Source organism: Cololabis saira, chromosome 8 (assembly GCF_033807715.1).
Source record: "Cololabis saira isolate AMF1-May2022 chromosome 8, fColSai1.1, whole genome shotgun sequence".
NCBI classification, from domain to species: domain Eukaryota; kingdom Metazoa; phylum Chordata; class Actinopteri; order Beloniformes; family Belonidae; genus Cololabis; species Cololabis saira.
In genome coordinates, this window is record NC_084594.1 from 18,273,106 (window position 1) to 18,296,496 (window position 23,391).

Consider the following 23,391-nt stretch of genomic DNA (forward strand, 5'->3'; position numbering starts at 1 on the left):
AAGAAGACATTAATCTGACTCTTGTCTTGTCTATGCGGAAATAACGCGGAAATATGAAAAAGGCTTCCACAGTGCGATCCGTGGTGAAAGAGGAAACCCAAGACGCTGCATATATGTAGGTTTTAAATGCTTTTTCCCTCCAGTTCTGCAGCGCACATAGATAGATAGATAGATAGATAGATAGATAGATAGATAGATAGATAGATAGATAGATAGATATATAGATAGATAGATAGATAGATAGATAGATAGATAGATAGATAGATAGATAGATAGATAGATAGATAGATAGATAGATAGATAGATAGATAGATAGATAGATAGATAGATAGATAGATAGATAGATAGATAGATAGATAGGAAAAGTAAAAACTACAGTTTTGCAGTTCTGTCTGTTATTAACGTTTGAATGCCGGATTTACTGCAAAAGATGATTGTACCATGTTACCACACGGACGCAGAAATGCTCAATGTTTGAGAAATACTACCACTGTTATCAGAGCTGCCCTTTGTACAACCTCTACACGCATTTAAAGCAGCACAATGTACATCAACTTCCAACAGGTTTAATGACACCTCTGTCATGGTCTGAGGGGTCTGTATCGCCTTCACTGGCACTATGTAACTTTGAGGTGCATGGTAGGAACACTTCCACACTACTGGCAAAGCACTACCGCTTTTGTCCAAAGGAGCCGCCAAACTCAACAAAAGCTGAAAGTTATCTCGTGCTGCTTTAATCTTTACATATTTGGTTTACTCTGTTGATGCTAGCGCCAATTTTTGTTGACTAAATCAGCCGAACAGAGCCCGGATAGCTCAGTCGGTAGAGCATCAGACTTTTAATCTGAGGGTCCAGGGTTCAAGTCCCTGTTCGGGCGTCAGTTTTATAGTGGCTATAGAGGTGGGCTACAGTCTGGAGGCATGGAGGAGCATGGATTGCAAGCAAGGTGAACCAGGGGCCCGGAGCAAGACCCCAAAAACCTTACTGTGCATTCACACCAGAAGCATCCAAAACCTGTGGTCGCTCAGCACTCCTGCATCGCGCCGCATGCAGAAGGCTTTCAAGTTGCGCTGCAGAACTGGAGGGGAAAAAGCATATAAAACCTACATATATCTATACATACAGCGTGCACATCTTCGGTTTCCTCTTCCACCATGGATGGCACTTTGGGAAGCCTTCTTCATATTTCAGCAGTGCATAGGCTGAGGAAGCGCGGGGCCCGGCTCCGTCGGTCCATCTGGGTCAACAAGGTGCTGCAACCCTGCAACTCCGTGGGGAATTTCATCATCTGATATCGGAGCTCCGTTTTGACGATGCTTGGTACCTGGTGTGTCAGTGGTGTTCACTGGAGACAGACTACAGCGCTTACCGGGAGCAACAGCTCGACGATAGTTGCTGTTGATCCGAGGACCAAGAAGACATTAATCTGACTCTTGTCTTGTCTATGCGGAAATAACGCGGAAATATGAAAAAGGCTTCCACAGTGCGATCCGTGGTGAAAGAGGAAACCCAAGACGCTGCATATATGTAGGTTTTAAATGCTTTTTCCCTCCAGTTCTGCAGCGCACATAGATAGATAGATAGATAGATAGATAGATAGATAGATAGATAGATAGATAGATAGATAGATAGATAGATAGATAGATAGATAGATAGATAGATAGATAGATAGATAGATAGATAGATAGATAGATAGATAGATAGATAGATAGATAGATAGATAGATAGATAGATAGATAGGAAAAGTAAAAACTACAGTTTTGCAGTTCTGTCTGTTATTAACGTTTGAATGCCGGATTTACTGCAAAAGATGATTGTACCATGTTACCACACGGACGCAGAAATGCTCAATGTTTGAGAAATACTACCACTGTTATCAGAGCTGCCCTTTGTACAACCTCTACACGCATTTAAAGCAGCACAATGTACATCAACTTCCAACAGGTTTAATGACACCTCTGTCATGGTCTGAGGGGTCTGTATCGCCTTCACTGGCACTATGTAACTTTGAGGTGCATGGTAGGAACACTTCCACACTACTGGCAAAGCACTACCGCTTTTGTCCAAAGGAGCCGCCAAACTCAACAAAAGCTGAAAGTTATCTCGTGCTGCTTTAATCTTTACATATTTGGTTTACTCTGTTGATGCTAGCGCCAATTTTTGTTGACTAAATCAGCCGAACAGAGCCCGGATAGCTCAGTCGGTAGAGCATCAGACTTTTAATCTGAGGGTCCAGGGTTCAAGTCCCTGTTCGGGCGTCAGTTTTATAGTGGCTATAGAGGTGGGCTACAGTCTGGAGGCATGGAGGAGCATGGATTGCAAGCAAGGTGAACCAGGGGCCCGGAGCAAGACCCCAAAAACCTTACTGTGCATTCACACCAGAAGCATCCAAAACCTGTGGTCGCTCAGCACTCCTGCATCGCGCCGCATGCAGAAGGCTTTCAAGTTGCGCTGCAGAACTGGAGGGGAAAAAGCATATAAAACCTACATATATCTATACATACAGCGTGCACATCTTCGGTTTCCTCTTCCACCATGGATGGCACTTTGGGAAGCCTTCTTCATATTTCAGCAGTGCATAGGCTGAGGAAGCGCGGGGCCCGGCTCCGTCGGTCCATCTGGGTCAACAAGGTGCTGCAACCCTGCAACTCCGTGGGGAATTTCATCATCTGATATCGGAGCTCCGTTTTGACGATGCTTGGTACCTGGTGTGTCAGTGGTGTTCACTGGAGACAGACTACAGCGCTTACCGGGAGCAACAGCTCGACGATAGTTGCTGTTGATCCGAGGACCAAGAAGACATTAATCTGACTCTTGTCTTGTCTATGCGGAAATAACGCGGAAATATCAAAAAGGCTTCCACAGTGCGATCTGTGGTGAAAGAGGAAACCCAAGACGCTGCATATATGTAGGTTTTAAATGCTTTTTTCCTCCAGTTCTGCAGCGCACATAGATAGATAGATAGATAGATAGATAGATAGATAGATAGATAGATAGATAGATAGATAGATAGATAGATAGATAGATAGATAGATAGATAGATAGATAGATAGATAGATAGATAGATAGATAGATAGATAGATAGATAGATAGATAGATAGATAGATAGATAGATAGATAGATAGATAGATAGATAGATAGATAGATAGATAGATAGGAAAAGTAAAAACTACAGTTTTGCAGTTCTGTCTGTTATTAACGTTTGAATGCCGGATTTACTGCAAAAGATGATTGTACCATGTTACCACATGGAGGCAGAAATGCTCAATGTTTGAGAAATACTACCACTGTTATCAGAGCTGCCCTTTGTACAACCTCTACACGCATTTAAAGCAGCACAATGTACATCAACTTCCAACAGGTTTAATGACACCTCTGTCATGGTCTGAGGGGTCTGTATCGCCTTCACTGGCACTATGTAACTTTGAGGTGCATGGTAGGAACACTTCCACACTACTGGCAAAGCACTACCGCTTTTGTCCAAAGGAGCCGCCAAACTCAACAAAAGCTGAAAGTTATCTCGTGCTGCTTTAATCTTTACATATTTGGTTTACCCTGTTGATGCTAGCGCCAATTTTTGTTGACTAAATCAGCCGAACAGAGCCCGGATAGCTCAGTCGGTAGAGCATCAGACTTTTAATCTGAGGGTCCAGGGTTCAAGTCCCTGTTCGGGCGTCAGTTTTATAGTGGCTATAGAGGTGGGCTACAGTCTGGAGGCATGGAGGAGCATGGATTGCAAGCAAGGTGAACCAGGGGCCCGGAGCAAGACCCCAAAAACCTTACTGTGCATTCACACCAGAAGCATCCAAAACCTGTGGTCGCTCAGCACTCCTGCATCGCGCCGCATGCAGAAGGCTTTCAAGTTGCGCTGCAGAACTGGAGGGGAAAAAGCATATAAAACCTACATATATCTATACATACAGCGTGCACATCTTCGGTTTCCTCTTCCACCATGGATGGCACTTTGGGAAGCCTTCTTCATATTTCAGCAGTGCATAGGCTGAGGAAGCGCGGGGCCCGGCTCCGTCGGTCCATCTGGGTCAACAAGGTGCTGCAACCCTGCAACTCCGTGGGGAATTTCATCATCTGATATCGGAGCTCCGTTTTGACGATGCTTGGTACCTGGTGTGTCAGTGGTGTTCACTGGAGACAGACTACAGCGCTTACCGGGAGCAACAGCTCGACGATAGTTGCTGTTGATCCGAGGACCAAGGAGACATTAATCTGACTCTTGTCTTGTCTATGCGGAAAAAACGCGGAAATATGAAAAAGGCTTCCACAGTGCGATCCATGGTGAAAGAGGAAACCCAAGACGCTGCATATATGTAGGTTTTAAATGCTTTTTTCCTCCAGTTCTGCAGCGCACATAGATAGATAGATAGATAGATAGATAGATAGATAGATAGATAGATAGATAGATAGATAGATAGATAGATAGATAGATAGATAGATAGATAGATAGATAGATAGATAGATAGATAGATAGATAGATAGATAGATAGATAGATAGATAGATAGATAGATAGATAGATAGATAGATAGGAAAAGTAAAAACTACAGTTTTGCAGTTCTGTCTGTTATTAACGTTTGAATGCCGGATTTACTGCAAAAGATGATTGTACCATGTTACCACACGGACGCAGAAATGCTCAATGTTTGAGAAATACTACCACTGTTATCAGAGCTGCCCTTTGTACAACCTCTACACGCATTTAAAGCAGCACAATGTACATCAACTTCCAACAGGTTTAATGACACCTCTGTCATGGTCTGAGGGGTCTGTATCGCCTTCACTGGCACTATGTAACTTTGAGGTGCATGGTAGGAACACTTCCACACTACTGGCAAAGCACTACCGCTTTTGTCCAAAGGAGCCGCCAAACTCAACAAAAGCTGAAAGTTATCTCGTGCTGCTTTAATCTTTACATATTTGGTTTACTCTGTTGATGCTAGCGACAATTTTTGTTGACTAAATCAGCCGAACAGAGCCCGGATAGCTCAGTCGGTAGAGCATCAGACTTTTAATCTGAGGGTCCAGGGTTCAAGTCCCTGTTCGGGCGTCAGTTTTATAGTGGCTATAGAGGTGGGCTACAGTCTGGAGGCATGGAGGAGCATGGATTGCAAGCAAGGTGAACCAGGGGCCCGGAGCAAGACCCCAAAGACCTTACTGTGCATTCACACCAGAAGCATCCAAAACCTGTGGTCGCTCAGCACTCCTGCATCGCGCCGCATGCAGAAGGCTTTCAAGTTGCGCTGCAGAACTGGAGGGGAAAAAGCATATAAAACCTACATATATCTATACATACAGCGTGCACATCTTCGGTTTCCTCTTCCACCATGGATGGCACTTTGGGAAGCCTTCTTCATATTTCAGCAGTGCATAGGCTGAGGAAGCGCGGGGCCCGGCTCCGTCGGTCCATCTGGGTCAACAAGGTGCTGCAACCCTGCAACTCCGTGGGGAATTTCATCATCTGATATCGGAGCTCCGTTTTGACGATGCTTGGTACCTGGTGTGTCAGTGGTGTTCACTGGAGACAGACTACAGCGCTTACCGGGAGCAACAGCTCGACGATAGTTGCTGTTGATCCGAGGACCAAGGAGACATTAATCTGACTCTTGTCTTGTCTATGCGGAAAAAACGCGGAAATATGAAAAAGGCTTCCACAGTGCGATCCATGGTGAAAGAGGAAACCCAAGACGCTGCATATATGTAGGTTTTAAATGCTTTTTTCCTCCAGTTCTGCAGCGCACATAGATAGATAGATAGATAGATAGATAGATAGATAGATAGATAGATAGATAGATAGATAGATAGATAGATAGATAGATAGATAGATAGATAGATAGATAGATAGATAGATAGATAGATAGATAGATAGATAGATAGATAGATAGATAGATAGATAGATAGATAGATAGATAGGAAAAGTAACAACTACAGTTTTGCAGTTCTGTCTGTTATTAACGTTTGAATGCCGGATTTACTGCAAAAGATGATTGTACCATGTTACCACACGGAGGCAGAAATGCTCAATGTTTGAGAAATACTACCACTGTTATCAGAGCTGCCCTTTGTACAACCTCTACACGCATTTAAAGCAGCACAATGTACATCAACTTCCAACAGGTTTAATGACACCTCTGTCATGGTCTGAGGGGTCTGTATCGCCTTCACTGGCACTATGTAACTTTGAGGTGCATGGTAGGAACACTTCCACACTACTGGTAAAGCACTACCGCTTTTGTCCAAAGGAGCCGCCAAACTCAACAAAAGCTGAAAGTTATCTTGTGCTGCTTTAATCTTTACATATTTGGTTTACTCTGTTGATGCTAGCGCCAATTTTTGTTGACTAAATCAGCCGAACAGAGCCCGGATAGCTCAGTCGGTAGAGCATCAGACTTTTAATCTGAGGGTCCAGGGTTCAAGGCCCTGTTCGGGCGTCAGTTTTATAGTGGCTATAGAGGTGGGCTACAGTCTGGAGGCATGGAGGAGCACGGATTGCAAGCAAGGTGAACCAGGGGCCCGGAGCAAGACCCCAAAAACCTTACTGTGCATTCACACCAGAAGCATCCAAAACCTGTGGTCGCTCAGCACTCCTGCATCGCGCCGCATGCAGAAGGCTTTCAAGTTGCGCTGCAGAACTGGAGGGGAAAAAGCATATAAAACCTACATATATCTATACATACAGCGTGCACATCTTCGGTTTCCTCTTCCACCATGGATGGCACTTTGGGAAGCCTTCTTCATATTTCAGCAGTGCATAGGCTGAGGAAGCGCGGGGCCCGGCTCCGTCGGTCCATCTGGGTCAACAAGGTGCTGCAACCCTGCAACTCCGTGGGGAATTTCATCATCTGATATCGGAGCTCCGTTTTGACGATGCTTGGTACCTGGTGTGTCAGTGGTGTTCACTGGAGACAGACTACAGCGCTTACCGGGAGCAACAGCTCGACGATAGTTGCTGTTGATCCGAGGACCAAGGAGACATTAATCTGACTCTTGTCTTGTCTATGCGGAAAAAACGCGGAAATATGAAAAAGGCTTCCACAGTGCGATCCATGGTGAAAGAGGAAACCCAAGACGCTGCATATATGTAGGTTTTAAATGCTTTTTTCCTCCAGTTCTGCAGCGCACATAGATAGATAGATAGATAGATAGATAGATAGATAGATAGATAGATAGATAGATAGATAGATAGATAGATAGATAGATAGATAGATAGATAGATAGATAGATAGATAGATAGATAGATAGATAGATAGATAGATAGATAGATAGATAGATAGATAGATAGATAGATAGATAGGAAAAGTAACAACTACAGTTTTGCAGTTCTGTCTGTTATTAACGTTTGAATGCCGGATTTACTGCAAAAGATGATTGTACCATGTTACCACACGGAGGCAGAAATGCTCAATGTTTGAGAAATACTACCACTGTTATCAGAGCTGCCCTTTGTACAACCTCTACACGCATTTAAAGCAGCACAATGTACATCAACTTCCAACAGGTTTAATGACACCTCTGTCATGGTCTGAGGGGTCTGTATCGCCTTCACTGGCACTATGTAACTTTGAGGTGCATGGTAGGAACACTTCCACACTACTGGTAAAGCACTACCGCTTTTGTCCAAAGGAGCCGCCAAACTCAACAAAAGCTGAAAGTTATCTTGTGCTGCTTTAATCTTTACATATTTGGTTTACTCTGTTGATGCTAGCGCCAATTTTTGTTGACTAAATCAGCCGAACAGAGCCCGGATAGCTCAGTCGGTAGAGCATCAGACTTTTAATCTGAGGGTCCAGGGTTCAAGTCCCTGTTCGGGCGTCAGTTTTATAGTGGCTATAGAGGTGGGCTACAGTCTGGAGGCATGGAGGAGCACGGATTGCAAGCAAGGTGAACCAGGGGCCCGGAGCAAGACCCCAAAAACCTTACTGTGCATTCACACCAGAAGCATCCAAAACCTGTGGTCGCTCAGCACTCCTGCATCGCGCCGCATGCAGAAGGCTTTCAAGTTGCGCTGCAGAACTGGAGGGGAAAAAGCATATAAAACCTACATATATCTATACATACAGCGTGCACATCTTCGGTTTCCTCTTCCACCATGGATGGCACTTTGGGAAGCCTTCTTCATATTTCAGCAGTGCATAGGCTGAGGAAGCGCGGGGCCCGGCTCCGTCGGTCCATCTGGGTCAACAAGGTGCTGCAACCCTGCAACTCCGTGGGGAATTTCATCATCTGATATCGGAGCTCCGTTTTGACGATGCTTGGTACCTGGTGTGTCAGTGGTGTTCACTGGAGACAGACTACAGCGCTTACCGGGAGCAACAGCTCGACGATAGTTGCTGTTGATCCGAGGACCAAGGAGACATTAATCTGACTCTTGTCTTGTCTATGCGGAAAAAACGCGGAAATATGAAAAAGGCTTCCACAGTGCGATCCATGGTGAAAGAGGAAACCCAAGACGCTGCATATATGTAGGTTTTAAATGCTTTTTTCCTCCAGTTCTGCAGCGCACATAGATAGATAGATAGATAGATAGATAGATAGATAGATAGATAGATAGATAGATAGATAGATAGATAGATAGATAGATAGATAGATAGATAGATAGATAGATAGATAGATAGATAGATAGATAGATAGATAGATAGATAGATAGATAGATAGATAGATAGATAGATAGATAGATAGGAAAAGTAAAAACTACAGTTTTGCAGTTCTGTCTGTTATTAACGTTTGAATGCCGGATTTACTGCAAAAGATGATTGTACCATGTTACCACATGGAGGCAGAAATGCTCAATGTTTGAGAAATACTACCACTGTTATCAGAGCTGCCCTTTGTACAACCTCTACACGCATTTAAAGCAGCACAATGTACATCAACTTCCAACAGGTTTAATGACACCTCTGTCATGGTCTGAGGGGTCTGTATCGCCTTCACTGGCACTATGTAACTTTGAGGTGCATGGTAGGAACACTTCCACACTACTGGCAAAGCACTACCGCTTTTGTCCAAAGGAGCCGCCAAACTCAACAAAAGCTGAAAGTTATCTCGTGCTGCTTTAATCTTTACATATTTGGTTTACTCTGTTGATGCTAGCGCCAATTTTTGTTGACTAAATCAGCCGAACAGAGCCCGGATAGCTCAGTCGGTAGAGCATCAGACTTTTAATCTGAGGGTCCAGGGTTCAAGTCCCTGTTCGGGCGTCAGTTTTATAGTGGCTATAGAGGTGGGCTACAGTCTGGAGGCATGGAGGAGCATGGATTGCAAGCAAGGTGAACCAGGGGCCCGGAGCAAGACCCCAAAAACCTTACTGTGCATTCACACCAGAAGCATCCAAAACCTGTGGTCGCTCAGCACTCCTGCATCGCGCCGCATGCAGAAGGCTTTCAAGTTGCGCTGCAGAACTGGAGGGGAAAAAGCATATAAAACCTACATATATCTATACATACAGCGTGCACATCTTCGGTTTCCTCTTCCACCATGGATGGCACTTTGGGAAGCCTTCTTCATATTTCAGCAGTGCATAGGCTGAGGAAGCGCGGGGCCCGGCTCCGTCGGTCCATCTGGGTCAACAAGGTGCTGCAACCCTGCAACTCCGTGGGGAATTTCATCATCTGATATCGGAGCTCCGTTTTGACGATGCTTGGTACCTGGTGTGTCAGTGGTGTTCACTGGAGACAGACTACAGCGCTTACCGGGAGCAACAGCTCGACGATAGTTGCTGTTGATCCGAGGACCAAGGAGACATTAATCTGACTCTTGTCTTGTCTATGCGGAAAAAACGCGGAAATATGAAAAAGGCTTCCACAGTGCGATCCATGGTGAAAGAGGAAACCCAAGACGCTGCATATATGTAGGTTTTAAATGCTTTTTTCCTCCAGTTCTGCAGCGCACATAGATAGATAGATAGATAGATAGATAGATAGATAGATAGATAGATAGATAGATAGATAGATAGATAGATAGATAGATAGATAGATAGATAGATAGATAGATAGATAGATAGATAGATAGATAGATAGATAGATAGATAGATAGATAGATAGATAGATAGATAGATAGATAGATAGGAAAAGTAAAAACTACAGTTTTGCAGTTCTGTCTGTTATTAACGTTTGAATGCCGGATTTACTGCAAAAGATGATTGTACCATGTTACCACATGGAGGCAGAAATGCTCAATGTTTGAGAAATACTACCACTGTTATCAGAGCTGCCCTTTGTACAACCTCTACACGCATTTAAAGCAGCACAATGTACATCAACTTCCAACAGGTTTAATGACACCTCTGTCATGGTCTGAGGGGTCTGTATCGCCTTCACTGGCACTATGTAACTTTGAGGTGCATGGTAGGAACACTTCCACACTACTGGTAAAGCACTACCGCTTTTGTCCAAAGGAGCCGCCAAACTCAACAAAAGCTGAAAGTTATCTTGTGCTGCTTTAATCTTTACATATTTGGTTTACTCTGTTGATGCTAGCGCCAAGTTTTGTTGACTAAATCAGCCGAACAGAGCCCGGATAGCTCAGTCGGTAGAGCATCAGACTTTTAATCTGAGGGTCCAGGGTTCAAGTCCCTGTTCGGGCGTCAGTTTTATAGTGGCTATAGAGGTGGGCTACAGTCTGGAGGCATGGAGGAGCACGGATTGCAAGCAAGGTGAACCAGGGGCCCGGAGCAAGACCCCAAAAACCTTACTGTGCATTCACACCAGAAGCATCCAAAACCTGTGGTCGCTCAGCACTCCTGCATCGCGCCGCATGCAGAAGGCTTTCAAGTTGCGCTGCAGAACTGGAGGGGAAAAAGCATATAAAACCTACATATATCTATACATACAGCGTGCACATCTTCGGTTTCCTCTTCCACCATGGATGGCACTTTGGGAAGCCTTCTTCATATTTCAGCAGTGCATAGGCTGAGGAAGCGCGGGGCCCGGCTCCGTCGGTCCATCTGGGTCAACAAGGTGCTGCAACCCTGCAACTCCGTGGGGAATTTCATCATCTGATATCGGAGCTCCGTTTTGACGATGCTTGGTACCTGGTGTGTCAGTGGTGTTCACTGGAGACAGACTACAGCGCTTACCGGGAGCAACAGCTCGACGATAGTTGCTGTTGATCCGAGGACCAAGGAGACATTAATCTGACTCTTGTCTTGTCTATGCGGAAAAAACGCGGAAATATGAAAAAGGCTTCCACAGTGCGATCCATGGTGAAAGAGGAAACCCAAGACGCTGCATATATGTAGGTTTTAAATGCTTTTTTCCTCCAGTTCTGCAGCGCACATAGATAGATAGATAGATAGATAGATAGATAGATAGATAGATAGATAGATAGATAGATAGATAGATAGATAGATAGATAGATAGATAGATAGATAGATAGATAGATAGATAGATAGATAGATAGATAGATAGATAGATAGATAGATAGATAGATAGATAGATAGATAGATAGATAGATAGATAGATAGATAGATAGGAAAAGTAAAAACTACAGTTTTGCAGTTCTGTCTGTTATTAACGTTTGAATGCCGGATTTACTGCAAAAGATGATTGTACCATGTTACCACATGGAGGCAGAAATGCTCAATGTTTGAGAAATACTACCACTGTTATCAGAGCTGCCCTTTGTACAACCTCTACACGCATTTAAAGCAGCACAATGTACATCAACTTCCAACAGGTTTAATGACACCTCTGTCATGGTCTGAGGGGTCTGTATCGCCTTCACTGGCACTATGTAACTTTGAGGTGCATGGTAGGAACACTTCCACACTACTGGCAAAGCACTACCGCTTTTGTCCAAAGGAGCCGCCAAACTCAACAAAAGCTGAAAGTTATCTCGTGCTGCTTTAATCTTTACATATTTGGTTTACTCTGTTGATGCTAGCGCCAATTTTTGTTGACTAAATCAGCCGAACAGAGCCCGGATAGCTCAGTCGGTAGAGCATCAGACTTTTAATCTGAGGGTCCAGGGTTCAAGTCCCTGTTCGGGCGTCAGTTTTATAGTGGCTATAGAGGTGGGCTACAGTCTGGAGGCATGGAGGAGCATGGATTGCAAGCAAGGTGAACCAGGGGCCCGGAGCAAGACCCCAAAAACCTTACTGTGCATTCACACCAGAAGCATCCAAAACCTGTGGTCGCTCAGCACTCCTGCATCGCGCCGCATGCAGAAGGCTTTCAAGTTGCGCTGCAGAACTGGAGGGGAAAAAGCATATAAAACCTACATATATCTATACATACAGCGTGCACATCTTCGGTTTCCTCTTCCACCATGGATGGCACTTTGGGAAGCCTTCTTCATATTTCAGCAGTGCATAGGCTGAGGAAGCGCGGGGCCCGGCTCCGTCGGTCCATCTGGGTCAACAAGGTGCTGCAACCCTGCAACTCCGTGGGGAATTTCATCATCTGATATCGGAGCTCCGTTTTGACGATGCTTGGTACCTGGTGTGTCAGTGGTGTTCACTGGAGACAGACTACAGCGCTTACCGGGAGCAACAGCTCGACGATAGTTGCTGTTGATCCGAGGACCAAGGAGACATTAATCTGACTCTTGTCTTGTCTATGCGGAAAAAACGCGGAAATATGAAAAAGGCTTCCACAGTGCGATCCATGGTGAAAGAGGAAACCCAAGACGCTGCATATATGTAGGTTTTAAATGCTTTTTTCCTCCAGTTCTGCAGCGCACATAGATAGATAGATAGATAGATAGATAGATAGATAGATAGATAGATAGATAGATAGATAGATAGATAGATAGATAGATAGATAGATAGATAGATAGATAGATAGATAGATAGATAGATAGATAGATAGATAGATAGATAGATAGATAGATAGATAGATAGATAGATAGATAGATAGATAGATAGATAGATAGATAGATAGATAGGAAAAGTAAAAACTACAGTTTTGCAGTTCTGTCTGTTATTAACGTTTGAATGCCGGATTTACTGCAAAAGATGATTGTACCATGTTACCACATGGAGGCAGAAATGCTCAATGTTTGAGAAATACTACCACTGTTATCAGAGCTGCCCTTTGTACAACCTCTACACGCATTTAAAGCAGCACAATGTACATCAACTTCCAACAGGTTTAATGACACCTCTGTCATGGTCTGAGGGGTCTGTATCGCCTTCACTGGCACTATGTAACTTTGAGGTGCATGGTAGGAACACTTCCACACTACTGGTAAAGCACTACCGCTTTTGTCCAAAGGAGCCGCCAAACTCAACAAAAGCTGAAAGTTATCTCGTGCTGCTTTAATCTTTACATATTTGGTTTACTCTGTTGATGCTAGCGCCAATTTTTGTTGACTAAATCAGCCGAACAGAGCCCGGATAGCTCAGTCGGTAGAGCATCAGACTTTTAATCTGAGGGTCCAGGGTTCAAGTCCCTGTTCGGGCGTCAGTTTTATAGTGGCTATAGAGGTGGGCTACAGTCTGGAGGCATGGAGGAGCACGGATTGCAAGCAAGGTGAACCAGGGGCCCGGAGCAAGACCCCAAAAACCTTACTGTGCATTCACACCAGAAGCATCCAAAACCTGTGGTCGCTCAGCACTCCTGCATCGCGCCGCATGCAGAAGGCTTTCAAGTTGCGCTGCAGAACTGGAGGGGAAAAAGCATATAAAACCTACATATATCTATACATACAGCGTGCACATCTTCGGTTTCCTCTTCCACCATGGATGGCACTTTGGGAAGCCTTCTTCATATTTCAGCAGTGCATAGGCTGAGGAAGCGCGGGGCCCGGCTCCGTCGGTCCATCTGGGTCAACAAGGTGCTGCAACCCTGCAACTCCGTGGGGAATTTCATCATCTGATATCGGAGCTCCGTTTTGACGATGCTTGGTACCTGGTGTGTCAGTGGTGTTCACTGGAGACAGACTACAGCGCTTACCGGGAGCAACAGCTCGACGATAGTTGCTGTTGATCCGAGGACCAAGGAGACATTAATCTGACTCTTGTCTTGTCTATGCGGAAAAAACGCGGAAATATGAAAAAGGCTTCCACAGTGCGATCCATGGTGAAAGAGGAAACCCAAGACGCTGCATATATGTAGGTTTTAAATGCTTTTTTCCTCCAGTTCTGCAGCGCACATAGATAGATAGATAGATAGATAGATAGATAGATAGATAGATAGATAGATAGATAGATAGATAGATAGATAGATAGGAAAAGTAAAAACTACAGTTTTGCAGTTCTGTCTGTTATTAACGTTTGAATGCCGGATTTACTGCAAAAGATGATTGTACCATGTTACCACATGGAGGCAGAAATGCTCAATGTTTGAGAAATACTACCACTGTTATCAGAGCTGCCCTTTGTACAACCTCTACACGCATTTAAAGCAGCACAATGTACATCAACTTCCAACAGGTTTAATGACACCTCTGTCATGGTCTGAGGGGTCTGTATCGCCTTCACTGGCACTATGTAACTTTGAGGTGCATGGTAGGAACACTTCCACACTACTGGTAAAGCACTACCGCTTTTGTCCAAAGGAGCCGCCAAACTCAACAAAAGCTGAAAGTTATCTTGTGCTGCTTTAATCTTTACATATTTGGTTTACTCTGTTGATGCTAGCGCCAATTTTTGTTGACTAAATCAGCCGAACAGAGCCCGGATAGCTCAGTCGGTAGAGCATCAGACTTTTAATCTGAGGGTCCAGGGTTCAAGTCCCTGTTCGGGCGTCAGTTTTATAGTGGCTATAGAGGTGGGCTACAGTCTGGAGGCATGGAGGAGCACGGATTGCAAGCAAGGTGAACCAGGGGCCCGGAGCAAGACCCCAAAAACCTTACTGTGCATTCACACCAGAAGCATCCAAAACCTGTGGTCGCTCAGCACTCCTGCATCGCGCCGCATGCAGAAGGCTTTCAAGTTGCGCTGCAGAACTGGAGGGGAAAAAGCATATAAAACCTACATATATCTATACATACAGCGTGCACATCTTCGGTTTCCTCTTCCACCATGGATGGCACTTTGGGAAGCCTTCTTCATATTTCAGCAGTGCATAGGCTGAGGAAGCGCGGGGCCCGGCTCCGTCGGTCCATCTGGGTCAACAAGGTGCTGCAACCCTGCAACTCCGTGGGGAATTTCATCATCTGATATCGGAGCTCCGTTTTGACGATGCTTGGTACCTGGTGTGTCAGTGGTGTTCACTGGAGACAGACTACAGCGCTTACCGGGAGCAACAGCTCGACGATAGTTGCTGTTGATCCGAGGACCAAGGAGACATTAATCTGAATCTTGTCTTGTCTATGCGGAAAAAACGCGGAAATATGAAAAAGGCTTCCACAGTGCGATCCATGGTGAAAGAGGAAACCCAAGACGCTGCATATATGTAGGTTTTAAATGCTTTTTTCCTCCAGTTCTGCAGCGCACATAGATAGATAGATAGATAGATAGATAGATAGATAGATAGATAGATAGATAGATAGATAGATAGATAGATAGATAGATAGATAGATAGATAGATAGATAGATAGATAGATAGATAGATAGATAGATAGATAGATAGATAGATAGATAGATAGATAGATAGATAGATAGATAGGAAAAGTAACAACTACAGTTTTGCAGTTCTGTCTGTTATTAACGTTTGAATGCCGGATTTACTGCAAAAGATGATTGTACCATGTTACCACACGGAGGCAGAAATGCTCAATGTTTGAGAAATACTACCACTGTTATCAGAGCTGCCCTTTGTACAACCTCTACACGCATTTAAAGCAGCACAATGTACATCAACTTCCAACAGGTTTAATGACACCTCTGTCATGGTCTGAGGGGTCTGTATCGCCTTCACTGGCACTATGTAACTTTGAGGTGCATGGTAGGAACACTTCCACACTACTGGTAAAGCACTACCGCTTTTGTCCAAAGGAGCCGCCAAACTCAACAAAAGCTGAAAGTTATCTTGTGCTGCTTTAATCTTTACATATTTGGTTTACTCTGTTGATGCTAGCGCCAATTTTTGTTGACTAAATCAGCCGAACAGAGCCCGGATAGCTCAGTCGGTAGAGCATCAGACTTTTAATCTGAGGGTCCAGGGTTCAAGTCCCTGTTCGGGCGTCAGTTTTATAGTGGCTATAGAGGTGGGCTACAGTCTGGAGGCATGGAGGAGCACGGATTGCAAGCAAGGTGAACCAGGGGCCCGGAGCAAGACCCCAAAAACCTTACTGTGCATTCATACCAGAAGCATCCAAAACCTGTGGTCGCTCAGCACTCCTGCATCGCGCCGCATGCAGAAGGCTTTCAAGTTGCGCTGCAGAACTGGAGGGGAAAAAGCATATAAAACCTACATATATCTATACATACAGCGTGCACATCTTCGGTTTCCTCTTCCACCATGGATGGCACTTTGGGAAGCCTTCTTCATATTTCAGCAGTGCATAGGCTGAGGAAGCGCGGGGCCCGGCTCCGTCGGTCCATCTGGGTCAACAAGGTGCTGCAACCCTGCAACTCCGTGGGGAATTTCATCATCTGATATCGGAGCTCCGTTTTGACGATGCTTGGTACCTGGTGTGTCAGTGGTGTTCACTGGAGACAGACTACAGCGCTTACCGGGAGCAACAGCTCGACGATAGTTGCTGTTGATCCGAGGACCAAGGAGACATTAATCTGACTCTTGTCTTGTCTATGCGGAAAAAACGCGGAAATATGAAAAAGGCTTCCACAGTGCGATCCATGGTGAAAGAGGAAACCCAAGACGCTGCATATATGTAGGTTTTAAATGCTTTTTTCCTCCAGTTCTGCAGCGCACATAGATAGATAGATAGATAGATAGATAGATAGATAGATAGATAGATAGATAGATAGATAGATAGATAGATAGATAGATAGATAGATAGATAGATAGATAGATAGATAGATAGATAGATAGATAGATAGATAGATAGATAGATAGATAGATAGATAGATAGATAGATAGATAGATAGGAAAAGTAAAAACTACAGTTTTGCAGTTCTGTCTGTTATTAACGTTTGAATGCCGGATTAACTGCAAAAGATGATTGTACCATGTTACCACATGGAGGCAGAAATGCTCAATGTTTGAGAAATACTACCACTGTTATCAGAGCTGCCCTTTGTACAACCTCTACACGCATTTAAAGCAGCACAATGTACATCAACTTCCAACAGGTTTAATGACACCTCTGTCATGGTCTGAGGGGTCTGTATCGCCTTCACTGGCACTATGTAACTTTGAGGTGCATGGTAGGAACACTTCCACACTACTGGCAAAGCACTACCGCTTTTGTCCAAAGGAGCCGCCAAACTCAACAAAAGCTGAAAGTTATCTCGTGCTGCTTTAATCTTTACATATTTGGTTTACTCTGTTGATGCTAGCGCCAATTTTTGTTGACTAAATCAGCCGAACAGAGCCCGGATAGCTCAGTCGGTAGAGCATCAGACTTTTAATCTGAGGGTCCAGGGTTCAAGTCCCTGTTCGGGCGTCAGTTTTATAGTGGCTATAGAGGTGGGCTACAGTCTGGAGGCATGGAGGAGCATGGATTGCAAGCAAGGTGAACCAGGGGCCTGGAGCAAGACCCCAAAAACCTTACTGTGCATTCACACCAGAAGCATCCAAAACCTGTGGTCGCTCAGCACTCCTGCATCGCGCCGCATGCAGAAGGCTTTCAAGTTGCGCTGCAGAACTGGAGGGGAAAAAGCATATAAAACCTACATATATCTATACATACAGCGTGCACATCTTCGGTTTCCTCTTCCACCATGGATGGCACTTTGGGAAGCCTTCTTCATATTTCAGCAGTGCATAGGCTGAGGAAGCGCGGGGCCCGGCTCCGTCGGTCCATCTGGGTCAACAAGGTGCTGCAACCCTGCAACTCCGTGGGGAATTTCATCATCTGATATCGGAGCTCCGTTTTGACGATGCTTGGTACCTGGTGTGTCAGTGGTGTTCACTGGAGACAGACTACAGCGCTTACCGGGAGCAACAGCTCGACGATAGTTGCTGTTGATCCGAGGACCAAGGAGACATTAATCTGACTCTTGTCTTGTCTATGCGGAAAAAACGCGGAAATATGAAAAAGGCTTCCACAGTGCGATCCATGGTGAAAGAGGAAACCCAAGACGCTGCATATATGTAGGTTTTAAATGCTTTTTTCCTCCAGTTCTGCAGCGCACATAGATAGATAGATAGATAGATAGATAGATAGATAGATAGATAGATAGATAGATAGATAGATAGATAGATAGATAGATAGATAGATAGATAGATAGATAGATAGATAGATAGATAGATAGGAAAAGTAAAAACTACAGTTTTGCAGTTCTGTCTGTTATTAACGTTTGAATGCCGGATTTACTGCAAAAGATGATTGTACCATGTTACCACACGGACGCAGAAATGCTCAATGTTTGAGAAATACTACCACTGTTATCAGAGCTGCCCTTTGTACAACCTCTACACGCATTTAAAGCAGCACAATGTACATCAACTTCCAACAGGTTTAATGACACCTCTGTCATGGTCTGAGGGGTCTGTATCGCCTTCACTGGCACTATGTAACTTTGAGGTGCATGGTAGGAACACTTCCACACTACTGGCAAAGCACTACCGCTTTTGTCCAAAGGAGCCGCCAAACTCAACAAAAGCTGAAAGTTATCTCGTGCTGCTTTAATCTTTACATATTTGGTTTACTCTGTTGATGCTAGCGACAATTTTTGTTGACTAAATCAGCCGAACAGAGCCCGGATAGCTCAGTCGGTAGAGCATCAGACTTTTAATCTGAGGGTCCAGGGTTCAAGTCCCTGTTCGGGCGTCAGTTTTATAGTGGCTATAGAGGTGGGCTACAGTCTGGAGGCATGGAGGAGCATGGATTGCAAGCAAGGTGAACCAGGGGCCCGGAGCAAGACCCCAAAAACCTTACTGTGCATTCACACCAGAAGCATCCAAAACCTGTGGTCGCTCAGCACTCCTGCATCGCGCCGCATGCAGAAGGCTTTCAAGTTGCGCTGCAGAACTGGAGGGGAAAAAGCATATAAAACCTACATATATCTATACATACAGCGTGCACATCTTCGGTTTCCTCTTCCACCATGGATGGCACTTTGGGAAGCCTTCTTCATATTTCAGCAGTGCATAGGCTGAGGAAGCGCGGGGCCCGGCTCCGTCGGTCCATCTGGGTCAACAAGGTGCTGCAACCCTGCAACTCCGTGGGGAATTTCATCATCTGATATCGGAGCTCCGTTTTGACGATGCTTGGTACCTGGTGTGTCAGTGGTGTTCACTGGAGACAGACTACAGCGCTTACCGGGAGCAACAGCTCGACGATAGTTGCTGTTGATCCGAGGACCAAGGAGACATTAATCTGACTCTTGTCTTGTCTATGCGGAAAAAACGCGGAAATATGAAAAAGGCTTCCACAGTGCGATCCATGGTGAAAGAGGAAACCCAAGACGCTGCATATATGTAGGTTTTAAATGCTTTTTTCCTCCAGTTCTGCAGCGCACATAGATAGATAGATAGATAGATAGATAGATAGATAGATAGATAGATAGATAGATAGATAGATAGATAGATAGATAGATAGATAGATAGATAGATAGATAGATAGATAGATAGATAGATAGATAGATAGATAGATAGATAGATAGATAGATAGATAGATAGATAGATAGATAGATAGGAAAAGTAACAACTACAGTTTTGCAGTTCTGTCTGTTATTAACGTTTGAATGCCGGATTTACTGCAAAAGATGATTGTACCATGTTACCACACGGAGGCAGAAATGCTCAATGTTTGAGAAATACTACCACTGTTATCAGAGCTGCCCTTTGTACAACCTCTACACGCATTTAAAGCAGCACAATGTACATCAACTTCCAACAGGTTTAATGACACCTCTGTCATGGTCTGAGGGGTCTGTATCGCCTTCACTGGCACTATGTAACTTTGAGGTGCATGGTAGGAACACTTCCACACTACTGGTAAAGCACTACCGCTTTTGTCCAAAGGAGCCGCCAAACTCAACAAAAGCTGAAAGTTATCTTGTGCTGCTTTAATCTTTACATATTTGGTTTACTCTGTTGATGCTAGCGCCAATTTTTGTTGACTAAATCAGCCGAACAGAGCCCGGATAGCTCAGTCGGTAGAGCATCAGACTTTTAATCTGAGGGTCCAGGGTTCAAGTCCCTGTTCGGGCGTCAGTTTTATAGTGGCTATAGAGGTGGGCTACAGTCTGGAGGCATGGAGGAGCACGGATTGCAAGCAAGGTGAACCAGGGGCCCGGAGCAAGACCCCAAAAACCTTACTGTGCATTCACACCAGAAGCATCCAAAACCTGTGGTCGCTCAGCACTCCTGCATCGCGCCGCATGCAGAAGGCTTTCAAGTTGCGCTGCAGAACTGGAGGGGAAAAAGCATATAAAACCTACATATATCTATACATACAGCGTGCACATCTTCGGTTTCCTCTTCCACCATGGATGGCACTTTGGGAAGCCTTCTTCATATTTCAGCAGTGCATAGGCTGAGGAAGCGCGGGGCCCGGCTCCGTCGGTCCATCTGGGTCAACAAGGTGCTGCAACCCTGCAACTCCGTGGGGAATTTCATCATCTGATATCGGAGCTCCGTTTTGACGATGCTTGGTACCTGGTGTGTCAGTGGTGTTCACTGGAGACAGACTACAGCGCTTACCGGGAGCAACAGCTCGACGATAGTTGCTGTTGATCCGAGGACCAAGGAGACATTAATCTGACTCTTGTCTTGTCTATGCGGAAAAAACGCGGAAATATGAAAAAGGCTTCCACAGTGCGATCCATGGTGAAAGAGGAAACCCAAGACGCTGCATATATGTAGGTTTTAAATGCTTTTTTCCTCCAGTTCTGCAGCGCACATAGATAGATAGATAGATAGATAGATAGATAGATAGATAGATAGATAGATAGATAGATAGATAGATAGATAGATAGATAGATAGATAGATAGATAGATAGATAGATAGATAGATAGATAGATAGGAAAAGTAAAAACTACAGTTTTGCAGTTCTGTCTGTTATTAACGTTTGAATGCCGGATTTACTGCAAAAGATGATTGTACCATGTTACCACATGGAGGCAGAAATGCTCAATGTTTGAGAAATACTACCACTGTTATCAGAGCTGCCCTTTGTACAACCTCTACACGCATTTAAAGCAGCACAATGTACATCAACTTCCAACAGGTTTAATGACACCTCTGTCATGGTCTGAGGGGTCTGTATCGCCTTCACTGGCACTATGTAACTTTGAGGTGCATGGTAGGAACACTTCCACACTACTGGTAAAGCACTACCGCTTTTGTCCAAAGGAGCCGCCAAACTCAACAAAAGCTGAAAGTTATCTTGTGCTGCTTTAATCTTTACATATTTGGTTTACTCTGTTGATGCTAGCGCCAATTTTTGTTGACTAAATCAGCCGAACAGAGCCCGGATAGCTCAGTCGGTAGAGCATCAGACTTTTAATCTGAGGGTCCAGGGTTCAAGTCCCTGTTCGGGCGTCAGTTTTATAGTGGCTATAGAGGTGGGCTACAGTCTGGAGGCATGGAGGAGCACGGATTGCAAGCAAGGTGAACCAGGGGCCCGGAGCAAGACCCCAAAAACCTTACTGTGCATTCACACCAGAAGCATCCAAAACCTGTGGTCGCTCAGCACTCCTGCATCGCGCCGCATGCAGAAGGCTTTCAAGTTGCGCTGCAGAACTGGAGGGGAAAAAGCATATAAAACCTACATATATCTATACATACAGCGTGCACATCTTCGGTTTCCTCTTCCACCATGGATGGCACTTTGGGAAGCCTTCTTCATATTTCAGCAGTGCATAGGCTGAGGAAGCGCGGGGCCCGGCTCCGTCGGTCCATCTGGGTCAACAAGGTGCTGCAACCCTGCAACTCCGTGGGGAATTTCATCATCTGATATCGGAGCTCCGTTTTGACGATGCTTGGTACCTGGTGTGTCAGTGGTGTTCACTGGAGACAGACTACAGCGCTTACCGGGAGCAACAGCTCGACGATAGTTGCTGTTGATCCGAGGACCAAGGAGACATTAATCTGAATCTTGTCTTGTCTATGCGGAAAAAACGCGGAAATATGAAAAAGGCTTCCACAGTGCGATCCATGGTGAAAGAGGAAACCCAAGACGCTGCATATATGTAGGTTTTAAATGCTTTTTTCCTCCAGTTCTGCAGCGCACATAGATAGATAGATAGATAGATAGATAGATAGATAGATAGATAGATAGATAGATAGATAGATAGATAGATAGATAGATAGATAGATAGATAGATAGATAGATAGATAGATAGATAGATAGATAGATAGATAGATAGATAGATAGATAGATAGATAGATAGATAGATAGATAGGAAAAGTAACAACTACAGTTTTGCAGTTCTGTCTGTTATTAACGTTTGAATGCCGGATTTACTGCAAAAGATGATTGTACCATGTTACCACACGGAGGCAGAAATGCTCAATGTTTGAGAAATACTACCACTGTTATCAGAGCTGCCCTTTGTACAACCTCTACACGCATTTAAAGCAGCACAATGTACATCAACTTCCAACAGGTTTAATGACACCTCTGTCATGGTCTGAGGGGTCTGTATCGCCTTCACTGGCACTATGTAACTTTGAGGTGCATGGTAGGAACACTTCCACACTACTGGTAAAGCACTACCGCTTTTGTCCAAAGGAGCCGCCAAACTCAACAAAAGCTGAAAGTTATCTTGTGCTGCTTTAATCTTTACATATTTGGTTTACTCTGTTGATGCTAGCGCCAATTTTTGTTGACTAAATCAGCCGAACAGAGCCCGGATAGCTCAGTCGGTAGAGCATCAGACTTTTAATCTGAGGGTCCAGGGTTCAAGTCCCTGTTCGGGCGTCAGTTTTATAGTGGCTATAGAGGTGGGCTACAGTCTGGAGGCATGGAGGAGCACGGATTGCAAGCAAGGTGAACCAGGGGCCCGGAGCAAGACCCCAAAAACCTTACTGTGCATTCATACCAGAAGCATCCAAAACCTGTGGTCGCTCAGCACTCCTGCATCGCGCCGCATGCAGAAGGCTTTCAAGTTGCGCTGCAGAACTGGAGGGGAAAAAGCATATAAAACCTACATATATCTATACATACAGCGTGCACATCTTCGGTTTCCTCTTCCACCATGGATGGCACTTTGGGAAGCCTTCTTCATATTTCAGCAGTGCATAGGCTGAGGAAGCGCGGGGCCCGGCTCCGTCGGTCCATCTGGGTCAACAAGGTGCTGCAACCCTGCAACTCCGTGGGGAATTTCATCATCTGATATCGGAGCTCCGTTTTGACGATGCTTGGTACCTGGTGTGTCAGTGGTGTTCACTGGAGACAGACTACAGCGCTTACCGGGAGCAA

At 44.8% G+C, this 23,391-nt stretch overlaps 17 non-coding genes across 17 annotated transcripts; all 17 read left to right on the forward strand.

The window, feature by feature from the left end:
- Positions 1 to 805: 805 nt before the first annotated feature.
- trnak-uuu (transfer RNA lysine (anticodon UUU)) lies at positions 806 to 878 on the forward strand. The gene has a single exon. It is a non-coding gene; the product is annotated as a tRNA-Lys (tRNA).
- A 1,308-nt stretch (positions 879 to 2,186) lies between these two features.
- trnak-uuu (transfer RNA lysine (anticodon UUU)) lies at positions 2,187 to 2,259 on the forward strand. Its single transcript has one exon. It is a non-coding gene; the product is annotated as a tRNA-Lys (tRNA).
- A 1,344-nt stretch (positions 2,260 to 3,603) lies between these two features.
- On the forward strand, positions 3,604 to 3,676 carry trnak-uuu (transfer RNA lysine (anticodon UUU)). Its single transcript has one exon. It is a non-coding gene; the product is annotated as a tRNA-Lys (tRNA).
- Positions 3,677 to 4,988: 1,312 nt separating this feature from the next.
- Positions 4,989 to 5,061, forward strand: trnak-uuu (transfer RNA lysine (anticodon UUU)). The gene has a single exon. It is a non-coding gene; the product is annotated as a tRNA-Lys (tRNA).
- Positions 5,062 to 6,369: 1,308 nt separating this feature from the next.
- trnak-uuu (transfer RNA lysine (anticodon UUU)) lies at positions 6,370 to 6,442 on the forward strand. The gene has a single exon. It is a non-coding gene; the product is annotated as a tRNA-Lys (tRNA).
- A 1,308-nt stretch (positions 6,443 to 7,750) lies between these two features.
- Positions 7,751 to 7,823, forward strand: trnak-uuu (transfer RNA lysine (anticodon UUU)). Its single transcript has one exon. It is a non-coding gene; the product is annotated as a tRNA-Lys (tRNA).
- A 1,312-nt stretch (positions 7,824 to 9,135) lies between these two features.
- Positions 9,136 to 9,208, forward strand: trnak-uuu (transfer RNA lysine (anticodon UUU)). The gene has a single exon. It is a non-coding gene; the product is annotated as a tRNA-Lys (tRNA).
- A 1,312-nt stretch (positions 9,209 to 10,520) lies between these two features.
- Positions 10,521 to 10,593, forward strand: trnak-uuu (transfer RNA lysine (anticodon UUU)). The gene has a single exon. It is a non-coding gene; the product is annotated as a tRNA-Lys (tRNA).
- Positions 10,594 to 11,925: 1,332 nt separating this feature from the next.
- On the forward strand, positions 11,926 to 11,998 carry trnak-uuu (transfer RNA lysine (anticodon UUU)). The gene has a single exon. It is a non-coding gene; the product is annotated as a tRNA-Lys (tRNA).
- A 1,340-nt stretch (positions 11,999 to 13,338) lies between these two features.
- On the forward strand, positions 13,339 to 13,411 carry trnak-uuu (transfer RNA lysine (anticodon UUU)). The gene has a single exon. It is a non-coding gene; the product is annotated as a tRNA-Lys (tRNA).
- Positions 13,412 to 14,623: 1,212 nt separating this feature from the next.
- Positions 14,624 to 14,696, forward strand: trnak-uuu (transfer RNA lysine (anticodon UUU)). Its single transcript has one exon. It is a non-coding gene; the product is annotated as a tRNA-Lys (tRNA).
- Positions 14,697 to 16,004: 1,308 nt separating this feature from the next.
- On the forward strand, positions 16,005 to 16,077 carry trnak-uuu (transfer RNA lysine (anticodon UUU)). The gene has a single exon. It is a non-coding gene; the product is annotated as a tRNA-Lys (tRNA).
- Positions 16,078 to 17,389: 1,312 nt separating this feature from the next.
- Positions 17,390 to 17,462, forward strand: trnak-uuu (transfer RNA lysine (anticodon UUU)). Its single transcript has one exon. It is a non-coding gene; the product is annotated as a tRNA-Lys (tRNA).
- A 1,256-nt stretch (positions 17,463 to 18,718) lies between these two features.
- Positions 18,719 to 18,791, forward strand: trnak-uuu (transfer RNA lysine (anticodon UUU)). The gene has a single exon. It is a non-coding gene; the product is annotated as a tRNA-Lys (tRNA).
- A 1,312-nt stretch (positions 18,792 to 20,103) lies between these two features.
- On the forward strand, positions 20,104 to 20,176 carry trnak-uuu (transfer RNA lysine (anticodon UUU)). Its single transcript has one exon. It is a non-coding gene; the product is annotated as a tRNA-Lys (tRNA).
- A 1,260-nt stretch (positions 20,177 to 21,436) lies between these two features.
- Positions 21,437 to 21,509, forward strand: trnak-uuu (transfer RNA lysine (anticodon UUU)). Its single transcript has one exon. It is a non-coding gene; the product is annotated as a tRNA-Lys (tRNA).
- A 1,308-nt stretch (positions 21,510 to 22,817) lies between these two features.
- On the forward strand, positions 22,818 to 22,890 carry trnak-uuu (transfer RNA lysine (anticodon UUU)). Its single transcript has one exon. It is a non-coding gene; the product is annotated as a tRNA-Lys (tRNA).
- The last annotated feature ends 501 nt before the right edge of the window (positions 22,891 to 23,391 follow it).